This window comes from Anas platyrhynchos, chromosome 1 (genome assembly GCF_047663525.1).
Source record: "Anas platyrhynchos isolate ZD024472 breed Pekin duck chromosome 1, IASCAAS_PekinDuck_T2T, whole genome shotgun sequence".
Lineage (NCBI taxonomy): Eukaryota > Metazoa > Chordata > Aves > Anseriformes > Anatidae > Anas > Anas platyrhynchos.
Window position 1 is genome coordinate 153910664 of NC_092587.1, and position 13634 is coordinate 153924297.

The window sequence follows — 13634 nt, forward strand, 5'->3', positions numbered from 1 at the left end:
AATCAGCTATTTGTCACAGATGTAGTTTAGTTTAAGGAAAGTGCTTGTTTGTGAAAGAAAGGTGCGGTTGAAATTTAATGTGTCAGTAAAAAGCTAACATGAGTAATAACTGGCAGGTAGGAGTGGCTATACACAGCTTGCTATTATGTCAAGATTTCAGTTCATAGTAGCTACATGCTTGGTAAATTGCTCCTGATTTGCCTCCAAGCAATCTGGCAAGCTTATTGCTGTTATAAGAAATATGTCCATAGTAAAGAAACAATCAACTCACATGAAAAGATAGCACAGATTAACCTAATTATGTGTCTACTTCCACAAAGAATCAAATGCTTACCACACCATTTTGGATTAAAATAGGTGTGGCTATTTACAAAGAAAAGATTAGTAGTAATAGTGTGAATATAATAGCCTTAATAGGAACAAGTGAAATAAGTTGCTGCAGACAAAAAAGATGGACAAAGCACTGAGATTTCAATGATGATGAAAGGATAAAGGATTATATATGACACCAAGGTAGTTTTACTGTTGCAGTAACTATTAATCCTCCTTATAAAATTCTGCAGAAAGCTGCAAGGAAAAAAAAAAAAAAGAAAAGATCATAATGTATCAAAGTAACATGAATCACAGAATACACAGAATCATAGAGGCTAGAGAAAGAAATGACAGTGGATCATTCGATCAGACCTGTAATGCTCTTGTCAGAAATGTTTCTTAAGGTGTTAATGCTAACTTTACTTCATCTGTTAGAGATAACTTAATCGGGATTTCAGCCTTGTTTTTGATGTTTTCAAACTGAAACCAAAGACATTTTAGGTTTCTTAAAAGCAGCTTAATGACATTGCTAATGCTGAACTCTAGACAGGGGGGAGGAGAAGGTTCCAAAGAGTTAGTAAAAAGACACTTCTTAAGGTAAACTCTTTTTCCTAGTTTAGTAAAGCTCTTAAAATTGAAGTATACGTTTCTCAAAGCTTTACAAGTGCCACATACCACTTGGGGGAAGAAAGGAAGGTATTTTACCTACCAATTGAAGCAAGTGCTGTGTTTTTTTGGTGGTGGTGGTGGTTTTTTTGTTTGTTTGTTTTTTCCTGCTGTTTCCCCCCCCCCTTTTTTTTTTTGTGAGTTAGGGAGTTGCTTATAGCAAATATTAAGACTTGGAATTCCAATTTTTAAGTCCCTGATAAATTATTTCCTGAAAGTAAAATATAAACATCTTTTTATAGTATACTACTCATTTTTTACTGTTTACAGAGATTCCAAATTTTCTTTAGTCTTAGAAACTATCCTTTATGAGACAGAATACTTTATTTCAGCTCTCTTTGGACAATACATAAATGTCTTTCTATTTGTCTGGAAGTTCAGGCTGTTGTGCAATCCTTATCGTCTTCTCTTTACATAGGGGTTATATCCACAAAGTCAAAACCATTTCTTCTGCGTAAAGGTCCTTTTCTATTAGACTAAGCAATGCAGAGGGGTTTGTGTTTACACAAGTTTGTCATCTTTATAGAAGACTGGATAATGTACATTCTACATACCACTCTCGGCCAGAGCATCCTCTGGGTCCTGAAATCTTGAAATAAAATGATTAACCCTTTTTCCTTCGTTCTGTGCATTTATAATAATGTAATAACACGAGAGTTGTGTTGCAGCCCACTTGCATGGTGTTTTTATTGCAAGAAACTGAGTGGGTGTTTTGCATGCCCTGTCATGTGGTTTAAAGGCATGCGGGGTTGTCTGAGGATGCAAAATTTGCTGGGAAAATGTTAGAGAACTCTGTGTAAGCAGAGGGAGACAAAATTGGTGTGGTCTTGTCCATACTTCCTTTTGGGAGCAGACCCTGAAGCAAATTGTCTTGAGAACCACACAGTGGTTTTTGTTGTTGTTTTCTGAGAGGACCAGCTGCTTTGCTCCAGGAGCAAGCTGGGGAAGGACGTAACCTGTGTGAGTGGTACACGAGCAGAGGACCACATCTACGACTGAATTGGAAAACCTAGCAATTTGACCAGTGAACACATAGTCCAGGCAGTATATGATTGCCAAAACTTTACTGATCTGGGATAGAAGAGTGAAGGCTGTTACTGTGAATGCGATTGTTTTCTTCTTTCAAGCTCGTACTGTAAACTGCATTTCCCCTCATGCTGATTACTTCATGCATTTCTTTTAACTACACTATTTAAAAAATTGTCAAAAATTATGTAAAAAAAAAATTGAAATATTTTGTTAAAATACAAAATCTTGTGTTTTAAGTGATAAGTTTTCTTTTTTAGAAGAAGATACGTGTCCAGTATGCTACAATAGTGCTCTGTACCCTTTGGCATCAGGGAGAATACTTAGGAACTCGCTGCTGTTTAATAATAGGCTGCTATCCATAAGACAAAAACACTTCCTTTTTGGCAGGTTTTTGAAAACTTCTAATTCTTGATCAGCCGGCTTGTTGATTAGTTGATGCCTTTTGAAATTCGATAGCAAAGATGTAACATTTATTTCTGAAGAAGCACAGATCTCTACAAAGGATAACTGTTATCAATTATGATAGAGATCTTTTGTTGGTTGTTTTGTTTGCAGGTGTCTTCTATAAGACCTCCTATAATCCCTTCAGGAAGAAATATTTTCTCCTTTCTAAAAACAGTATTAGCTAAATATAAAAGCTCTGATCCCAGCCATTGTTGTTGATTCTCTGAGAGACATTTCCCAACATTCATTGTTTAAATGGTTGTCAGGAGGAATCAAGTGAAACTTCATAAACAATGCAGTAACTGGTTCATCTTACTTTGTGTGTAGAAGCTTTTCTTGAGCGGATTTGCATTGAAGAAGTGCTCCTTTTTCTGAGTTATTGCTGAGACCATTGTGAAGCATTCCAGCCTTTTACTATATTAGCGAGTGTGTGTGTGCATCATTTCTGCACAAATAAACACGGTGTGATTGGGCACTCGAAAACTACACTGTGAGCCCATTTTAGTACCTATAAATTAATAATTAAAATCTATTAGTTTGGAGAATTTCATAATTACATTGAGCACAGATTTTAAGGCAATGCTAAAAATTGATAATGTTCTTTCTGAGTCCCTAATAAGATTTATACACTGCACTACAGTCATAATGAGCATGATTACTGTAGACAGCTATACTGGATGAAAATTAATTCCTTAAAGTAAAAGAATCAAATTTTTACATTTTCCAAAGGACCAACGAAGAAGAAACAATCAGTTATGTTCAAGACAGTGGATGGTTACTGTACGCTTAGCCATTAAACCAAAGCTAGAAGGTTGGTGGAAAGCTCAAAAATGCATCATAGGTCTTGTGTATTTTTCTGAAAATCTGGTTGGACTTTGTGGAACTGCTGCTCTGCGATAGCTCCCAAACGAGCAACTCTCACTCTGTCTGGAGTTTCCTTCTATCCTTTCTTCCTTATGTTTTAAGTTCACTAAATATAGCATACCTGTCTTTGGAGAGACTGAGAGAAAGTGATCTTGCTAGGAGGAGGCAGTCACTTTTTCATCTTAACTTAGGAATTTAACAGCTTATGAGAAATGTCATGTTAGTGCAGTTGACTATCTATTTGTAGAAATTACTGCATCTGTAAGATTTATAAGTCAAAAAGAAGTCTCTTTTATGAGAACGTGTTTATGGCTGTATTTAACTATGTGGCTGTTGAACAGAGCTCAGTGGGTAGCAGCTGAAAAAGAAACTGAAAAGAAACCAAACGTAAGTTACACACTTCAGCTGAGATATCTTAAATTGTAAATTTACAGCCCAGTTCAGAGCTCATTAAATTAAAAAAGAAACAGTCCTCAGTCCTGCAAATGGTCTAAATGAGCCTGTCTTATCTTCTAGAAGCTCTTCTGTGTGAAAAATAAAAGGCAATGTTGTGTTCTCTACAATGCTTACTGTTTTACTAAATACAACACTAAATATGTTTGCAAAATCAGATTTTAATTAAGGTTTTGAAGGTTGCTGTGGTGTATTTTTGCTGGTGAGCTTGCATATTTTTAATCCCTTGCTTTAGTGCTGTTAACCTCCTTAGGCTCACTTCTCCTTTTTCCTATTCCAAGTTACCTTTTTGACATATCTTAAATCTCTTCAGGTATGAGTCTACTTGTATAAATGCCATTACAGTGCTTTAAAACCTTCTTAGAGGATTTAAACAACTATTTCATTTAGATCTGTATGCTATATTTATATTTTTACTAGCTTAATCAGAGGGCAGGCCTAACAACAGCTTCAAAGTGCTACCCAAATATAAGTAATGACAGAAATGGTTTATTTGGTTGATAGGAACTTGAGCATCCTATAAATAAGTTCAAAGGGCCCTAAGGAAGTCAGGTGCCATTTGAGATGACTGGGAAATTGTTACTTAATTTTCTTAGGCTCCTCTGAAAACACCAGCTGATGTCCCGAGTGTTTTAACCAGCTGTTGTTCCTCCTTCTGCCTTCAGCCCTTTTGATGCAGACTTCACCGATAGGTGTGGGGCTTGTAGTTTGAAACATCACGGTTAAAATGCATAGCTCGGAACAGCACTGATAAAACACACTCTGCTAGCTTGAGAGAATATCCATCAAGGAACAGAATAAAAGAATTTCATGAGAAAGTATTAGGAATGAGGAATCCAATCCATTCAGTAGTGTTTTATGCACATTAGCCCGGATATTCCTAAGTGGCTGGTAACGTGGGTGCTACATATGTGAGGGCTCATCACGGGCTTGTTTTCAGTACCTGCCTCCCACTTTGATTTGAGGTAGATTTGTAGAGGCTTAACGTCTTTGAAATGGGGTCTCAGGGTGATGGAGGATGAGCACGCAGAGTGATGTGCTGTTAGTTGGAAATTGTATCTATAAACTGACAGGATATATATAGGATGCTGAAGTGTATTCCAGTGCTGGAGTGTATTCTTCTTTTCTGTTAATTATATTATAAGTTTTAAAGGGTGGCTTTTTTCCCCATACCTTCTTGTCCTTTTAATTCTTCATTGATCTCATTACCTTTTAAGAGAGTTGATTTTCTGCTTTAGTTTCTAGTGAATTTCAGTAACTCCATGCAATGGCCCCTTCACTTTGATTTCTTCCCCTGTGTTGGACTGAGGGGGGGAAAATCATGATTTGTTTTGTTTCTGGAGAACACTGTGAACATGTGAACTATCTGCAGCTGCCCTTGGAAAAGGGCAGTGATTTATTGAGGAAAACTGAATTGCAAAACCTTTTTCCTCCCCAAAATCAACAGCTTGACTGCGTTTAAATAACTGACTTTTCATATCCTTTCATCACACACAAAGACCTAATCCTGAGACTACTTGAGCCACCAATGTAGGCTGTGGCTGAGACCACCACTGAATGTGCCATTCCCTTCTCACCACACACAAAACACATTGACTGCAGCTTTATGAAGTGAAAATGCTGAAGAAAAGGAAAATGTGAAGGAGGTGTCCACAGTCATTTCTTTTTAAAATAAAATAAAATAAAAGGAGGAGGAAGAAAAAAAAAAAAAAAGAAAGAAAGCTGCTGCATCTGGATATTAGGAACAAAAAGTGCCTCAGACTGGAATAATAGCTTGGGTCACTTGGTTTCGTATGTGCAAAAGGGTGGAACTGCCGTTGCTTGTTTCAGTACCGCTGACCCCTGCATTTTATTGTGTGAAGATGTCAGGGAAAGTGTGTAGAAGGAATTCCAGTATCTTTTACTTTAACAATGACTTTGTTATTTTGTGATTCCTGTGAGGGGTAGGGATTTTTTTTGTTGTTGTTTTTTTTTCAGTTTAGTGAAGTTTGTACATACGTACGTATGTGCAAGATGGTTTCAAGAGCTGCTTGTGTTTGTTATAGTTCTTCGTGTGTGTTTGTATGTGAAATATAATCATAAAATACGTCGTGATAACACAACCAGTGGTGAGATCTGCGTTAAATGTCAGCAAGTTCTTTATAGCCTGGTATGCAAACCCATATCTTGGAGACGCAATTTGGTTACCCTTCTGGTGAGTCCTGATAGTTGTGTATGATGGTTATATCCCAAGACTCCACAGTTGTGCTGAGGTTTAAATAATAAATACAGTTTATTAAAAAAAAAAAAAAAACAGTTGCTTGCTGCCACCTGACTACTGAAATCTCACTGAACTTTCCCTGTTGAACTAAAATTCTAGCTGTACGTTCCCAGGATGCACATTACAGCATCTGCTAGTACATAATGAAAAGCCAATTAAAACTGAAAGAAAAATAGGGCTTTTTTTTTTATTATTGGTTGCTTTTGAACTCTAATTTGAGAGAAGATTGAAATGATCCTTGTAAAAATAATAATTTCTAGTATAGTCACTTGATACTTGTATGTACTTTCAATTTTGCCTTTTTTATCTATTGAATTCATAAAGGATTATTTTAGAAACAAACAAAAAAAAAACCCTGTCTATCCTGCCCACCCTGTCTTCGTCTATCTCTCCCCCCTCCTCAAAAAGAGGGGTGGGAGAGGCTTGGGTTGCACTTGTGCCTCCAGGACCAACCTGCAGGAGCCGTGAGTTTAGCATAGACACTTGTCTAAATAATGCAGTTCTTCACTGACCTTTTGCTCCTCTGTCATTGAATGCCTCGATTGTTAAATCCCAGTAGCCAATTAGTCTTCTTGATGGCGACCAGCAGTGGAGATAATCTATGCCAAAGCTATGGCTGGTCTTTACCCTGGACCTGTCATCATCTACCTTTGAATTTAAGGATGTCTTGCATCATGTGAGCTGCCTACGTCCTCACATTGTTCATATGTGGATCAGATAAGGCACATAAAGTCTGGAGTCACTGCTGAGAGATAAATTCCTGTTTACATGGACCTCAATTTTTCTGAGGAGGGCTAAAGATCCTTTTCCTCACCCCATTTTTTTCCTGTTTACATGGGTGCATAGAATTTTTTTTATATAAAAATCGATTGTATCTCATTTTCCACATATTAATATCAAGCCAACAGATATCACTGCAGTAACAAAACAAATCACTGTGGGAACATAATGTAACTTTTTAAGTATTTTAGGGTTTATATTTATGTAGTGTTGGCTGTACTAATAAAATTGGAAGTTGTAACCCCATATTTAACATAAGAGGATAAAATAGTGAAAAATGTGATTTCACTACGTTTGTCATCTTGCTTCCTTGTGTGTCCTTTACTGCTATTCTCTTTTTCTTGTTCATCTTCTCTCTTTTATTTTTATTTTTTATACTTAATTTGAATGGCAGATACAGATATTACTTCTGTTACTGGGCTATTGCTTTCTTTTTTTTCAATGACATGTGGAATAGTGACATTCTCAATATAGGACTTTTCAGAAAAATAAAGCCAGCTTTTGCTTAGTGGAAATCTGTATTCTTTGTCTAGAGCACACAAGTCCTGTAAGATGCAGTCTTCCTCTTAATATACCTAAAATTTTCTGTAGGTTGTGGTTTAGTGATAGAAAGTCAGAAATGTCTGTTTTCTTACAGTATTTTGGTATGTCTGACTGAAATTAATATATACAAAATGTTGATCAGGTTTAAATCAGCTCTTCTCCATTTGACTTCTCTTTGTTCTTTATAGGGTTGCTCTCAGTTACACTTTCAGCTCCTAGAAAGCCGTAGAGTCCTATGGAAGTCCACTAATGTGCCCCAGCTCTGTGTAATCTGGAATTTTCTCCCCTTTTGGTTAAGGTGGAATTTGTAAGAATTTCAGAGAGAGATTCAGTCTGGCTGAGGCTCTTTGTATATGTTGGAAGGTATTTTGGTTGTTTTTCCTACTATGAAAGGCAGTGAAGGAGTGCTCTGATATAAGCAAACTTTATATTTTTGGTTCAACTTTTCCTTTTGGTGTCCGAGAGGGGATTTTTATTATTATTTATATATGTTTACCTGACTTTTTAAGCATTATTGTACCCTTTCACGTCCTTAGCTCAAACTGATTGTTATTTTTAAAGACTTTAGAAGATCATTAACATTCCCAACACTTCACAGTAGCTCGAAATCTTTTAATTCTGCTGTCAGTCATAGAGTGTAACAATCCTGTTCCAAATGGTGATAAGTACAAATCTTCTAGATTGCCTTAAACTACTGATATGCTACAGATAGGATGCGTGTGCTTACAAACAAAGTAGGATTTCACTGTTTGGCAAAAGGACCGGAGATTTTACTTTTGATTCAAGAGGCAAGGGGAAACTTCGAGGTAATTGGAATTACTAAGCCATATAACTGGTGCGTGTGTTAAATCAGGATGCGTAGTGATGCCCAAAACAAACATGTGGGACAAAGAATTATCTTCAGCAAAAAAGGCTGCATCTCATAAAAACATGCTGCCAGGGTTATGTGTACATGGCATGCAGGATGTAGGAACTGTTTTCGTGTTTTTCATGAGATCTGATGCTGATACTGTGGCTGGCTGGGGAGCTCTACATCTGATGTAAAAATTCCCGATGAGTTCCTTCTTCAAAAGACAGCGGCTGCAGAGTGGGCAGTTTCATACAGCAGAAGAGGAGAGTTCACTGGGGAACTGAATGTCAAATGTCCTTGGGAAGCTTACAGCTCTTTGTCTTATGTTTACATTACAAGCTTTGTATCACTTACAATTTTTGATTAATTTGGATTGCAGTCTTGAAATCATAAAATTCTGTGTGTGGGGATAAGCTCTTTCAAGGGGTGGCTGATGGCTGTTCCCAAACAGCTGAAGAATAGGGTGCTGAGTGCATTTTCTTCCAGTCATGTCCCATTTTCTTTTCTTTTTCTCCTTTTTTTTTTCACACTGGGTTTTGAAATCAGTCTAATGTTTAAACAAGCAGAGCTGTTATTGTAAAAGTCGCTCCTTTCATGCTAAAAGAAAGGGTTTAGATCTTCCCTTCCAAAACTGAGAATGTGCTGGCTTTGGCATCGGATCGAGTTGTCCATTCTTCAGTTCAGCATAACATGAGGGGGGAAAAAAATCAGTTATCTTACTGATAGAAGTCTTAATTTGAGGGTCAGACCTGGAATCAGCTTTTCGTTCTGGTATGTATGTGTGGATGGTTTGCCATAAATAAACTCGTAAGAGGTCTTTTTACTTGCAGCCGTAGAGAATGGCTGAACTGGATGAAGCATGTGGTGGTGTGCAGGTGAGTTACAGTGTGGGTGCTGGATGTGTCAGGCCACTGTTGGGCATCCTAGCACCAAGGGACTGCAAAACAGTATATAATTCTTCAGAATTATGAATCAAGAGTTTATTCTGAATAGGAAAGTTGTGTTTTATAGCACTAGTGGAGCTGCAGAGCTCAGGGAAATTGGGGAGGGGGGGCAAAAATGGGCTAAAAAGCATTTTTTTGCATCTCTGCTAGGAAGGGGAGTAACCAGCGAAGAACAGGAGGCAGTATATTTTAAAAAGCAAGAACAAACAGTAAAATGCTTAAAAGCTTGTAACTGATGTCAGGCTGAAGGACTGCGTTACTGAAGAAGTGGCATCCTTTCTAACAGCAGAGCCCACACTTCAGATGTAACAGAAAGCTTTTAAAATGGCTGAGACTGAAGTGAACTCACTTCTGGCCAAACAACTAGACTTGGCTGAGCAGAAAAGGCCACAAAGTTGAAAATGAGGTATTGTTAGGGAGGGCGCGGGGCTGCTCTGGCATCAAGGACAAGAGGCCTGGGGCGGAAAAGTCCATACAGCTTCAAGCTGGAGTTGCAAACCTGCAACATACGGAGCAGCTGCATTTATGGTAAGCAGAAATTTGCCAGACGTTTGGAAGAACTGGGGAAAAATATGCACAGTAGAGACAAACAGGTTGCACTAATGTCATCATTGGCTCAGAGGAATCCCTTGCAGGAGTGGTGAGTAATATTTTAGCAAGTAAGTGAATGGACTATCACATAAGGACAGTAAGTAAAGGTGATAGCCTATCTTGATCAGTGTTCATTCCCCAGCGGTGGCAACAGGAGATGCTGCTTGGGGAGAGCTCTGGGAGCCTGACTGCTTTCTGTGGTCCCTTCCCTCTTTAGTACCCCAGCATCCAGTATGTTGTACTGGAGGTGTCAAATTGGCCTTTTTGTATCTGCTTCTTTGCAGCATTTTGTATGGCTGTGAGCTCTGCTTTCTATAATCTGTTATCCTGAAAGCGGTGAAGTAGTTATTGAATTTTGATTTTATTCTCTCTAATATATATATATATATATATATATATTTATTTATTTATATATTTATATATTTTTTATATTTTTATATACACCACTGAAGGAAAACCCCCTTTTAGAAGACTTGAAAGTAGATTAAGAGATTAAGGCCAAGGACAAATATTGGTCGATCAGTCTTTGCTGATAAAGTACTGAACATATGAGTAAGAATGGAATAGGAAATGCACCATGTGTAGTAGTTTCTTAATTTCTTAATTTCCTTTAAAAATGCCACCCATTTGGCAGCAGGGACCAGCCGAGGAGTTATAAAAGCTCACTGGGAACCTTAGAGCAACTGGAGCAGCCAACGAAGTGACCACGCGTGCTGGTGTTACTGGGGGAGCATGGGCTGTGTGAGACTCCTTGTTCACGTATAGATCACAAAATCCCTAGGCTGATAGGGTGGCAAGGGATGTTTTCCGCTACCTGAGAAGAAGAGAAGCTCTGGGAGGGTTGGCTGGTGCCAGGCATTTTTCTGTATCGTTTCGGGCAGGTTGTGGCACGAGCTGTTGAGAAAACAAAGCGTGTGTGTACGCGTGTTGTACGCTCTTCTGGTTACTGCTGTTTCCTCAAACGACCATGTGAAGTTGTGCTTGGCATCTGAGCTGTTTCACAGGAGGATATATTTGTCATGGTACAAAGGGCACTGTCGTTTATGGGAGTCATTTTTGTGCCTGAGGATTTTTTTTTCCTTTGGAAGAGGAACGGTGTAAGTATAGCCAAGGAAGTGTGGACGTTGAAGGAAGAAAAAAACAAACCTAGTGTTGCTGAACAGCAAAATGTATTAACTTTTTGTTAGTATGGGGAGAGAAATAATTTCTGTAGGGAAATCCAAGTAACGCTATGACTAACTCCCCATTAACTTCAAGAAGAGGATCTCTCTCCTGTAGATCCTCTCGGCAAAGCTGTGCCTTGCTTGCCCAAATCACAGAGAAGACTTTGTGCTGAAATGCTTAGCGGGCACAAAATGCAATGGTAGCAAAGCATTTGAGAAAATCAACTTAGAGGTCCTCATGGGGACTTTTTAGCGCTCATAAATAGAGAAATAGGTTGTGCACAGACATCTGCAAGCTCTGTCCTTTTTCCTGAACAGGTCAGTATTGGAGACGATGAACAGGAACATCTGAGATTTGTAAATAGGGGCTGTGGCTTTGGCTCTGCTAAAAGCCTGTGTTTTCATGGAGAATCTCTATTAGCTGGAACTAAGTTATTGCCATGGCCAAAGGACCCTGACAACGAACTTCACACACGGGTGAAGATAATTTATTGTTAAAAGGAAAATAACCTCTATATGATGTAGGAATTTCATGTGAAGTGTTAAAGCATGGGTATTTTGAGTGTCACCAAGTCCAGAGCTTGATTGTGCATGTGTTTTCTAAAGCATCGGTACTTGGAAGACTCAGACAATGTATGGATTTGGAGAGCTGGGGCTGAGACCTGCATGAGATCTCAGCACAAGGTGCCAGAAAGCTTATTTTAACATTTATTATGGGGTGAAAGATTAGTGATGACAGGATGCTGTTTAAATACAACAGGATGGTGGCAGTGCCAGTGTATTAAAGAAAAGACCTTTTTTGCTATAAGGTCACTTGTTGAACTTGTTAAAGAACGCTTGGACACAGTTCAACATGATCTCAAACAAATATTAAGGCTTCTCACTTAAACGCATGCCAAGTCAAATGAATAAGCATATTGGTGGCACAAAAAAACATCTACCCTGAGGAGCTGAGTGTATGTTTGTTCACTTGGAAAAACAACGATCCAGAAAGGCCAGTTCACAGAGACAAGAATAAATGGAAGGTACTAGCATGAGGGACGTGAGCGCTCGTTTCAAACACATTTCCATGGTGAATCTGACAGACGTGTTCAGGCCATTTGCAGTGGCATGGATTTAGCCACATAACCTCTTGGGTTTGTTCTTACTGACAGCAAGGTCCTGAGGAGGAGAGAGCATCATGTACAAGATAACGTGAGCTTGCTGGTTTTGAAGCTTGTGGAGCTGCTTTTTTTTTTTTCTTTCAATCACTTTATCTGAAATTAAAATGTTAATTTCTTTCCAAGCTGTGCCTTTTTCCCCACTTCCAGTGCTTTGGTTGTCTTGTCTTGTCTTTCTATTCCCAAATCTTCTTGTGGATGTGCATTTTCCTAAGGTTAAAGTAACGCTGACTGAGGGCTGTCATTCCTGTCGAGGATTCATGTCACTGGCCCGTGTCTGTGATGGCTTTCAGATGTTGGAGTTACACGCAGCATTTTTCCTCCTCTACTCATAAGTCTTGCTTTTTCTAGACAAATCTCTTGCTGATGGTTTGATGCAAGCAATAATGTAAACAACCATATTACTACTTTTTTTAGTCAGTTTGGAAAGAAAAAACGTAGATTTTATTCAAAAGATAGTTTAAAGACAAGACAAGGCTACACAATCGGTCACTTTATCTGAGCAAAACGAAGTAGGGCTGCTTATGTCCGAGGATTATTGTAGAGGTGATGGGTTTCTGTGTGGATGTTTTCTGTTTGAGCAATAACGAAGGAAAAAAAAAATGTACAAATCTACAGTGTGGTTGGATATGCTGCGCTGGATGCAGCTGGGCCGAGCTCTGATCTGCTCATTACGATGTCTCCTCGCCCCTCTGGTGTGCCAGCACAGCCAACCACGCATAGAGTCGAGCTGTAACAGAGCTGCATGACAGTCGTTCCAAATAGTCTGGTTTGAAAAAACACATCCCAAAACAAACTAAAACAAACAAAAAAAAAGTGTTCAAGGAAAAAGGAAAATGTCAGAAGTGGATCAGGGATTGATTGTGCGTGCAGTTATTTGGCAGAGCCAATGAGGAAATAATTTTAGCCAGGGGAAGGGGAGGAGGAAGGGGATGCCAAGCGTGTACGGACAGAGTGGGGTTTTGTAGTTTCTTGACCTGGCTTTGTTTCAGACAGCAGAGCCTGGCTGCGAGTGCCCTACCTTCATGCAGTTAAGGCTGCTAACTCGAAATCCTGATCATGAACAGTTGCTGTTATTAAATTAGTGTGGCTTCCTGGCAGTGTCCATGGGCTGATGAATCTTTGGAAGCGCATTTTGGGGTCCAGGGAAGAGGAGCTGGGGGGAGGCGTGTTTTGACTTCCACTTAAATATTGATAAAAACCAGTGCTGGGTCGCTGCGGTTGTTGGGTGGGAATTGACAGCATGTTCTGTCATCAAAATTAAGTGTCTACATTTTGGGCTGTAGGTGCTTGGGCTGCAGTTAGTTCAGTATTTCTCTAGAGCCCATTGTTGGGTCGCTAGGTGTCCACTTCATGTTTCACTCTTACCACTTCATAAACTTTTAGCTCTGAAGCTCACGTGTGGACCCCTCCATTCAGGTTTCTGAGTCTCAAACCCCACCTCTTGGGCTCCACTTGTGTATTTCAAAGTCAAGCACGATATATCGAGCTTGGGGTATCACTGATGTGGAGTGGCAGTGATCTGTGGATGGAGGGTGGACATTCTTCTGAGACATCTTGAACTCTCCAAATTTC

The 13634-nt window shown here is 39.0% G+C and overlaps 1 protein-coding gene across 1 annotated transcript in view; it reads left to right on the forward strand.

Moving 5' to 3' along the window:
• ABCC4 (ATP binding cassette subfamily C member 4 (PEL blood group)) overlaps window positions 1-13634 on the forward strand; it is a 148121-nt gene that overhangs the window by 80843 nt on the left and 53644 nt on the right. The window lies entirely within an intron of this gene.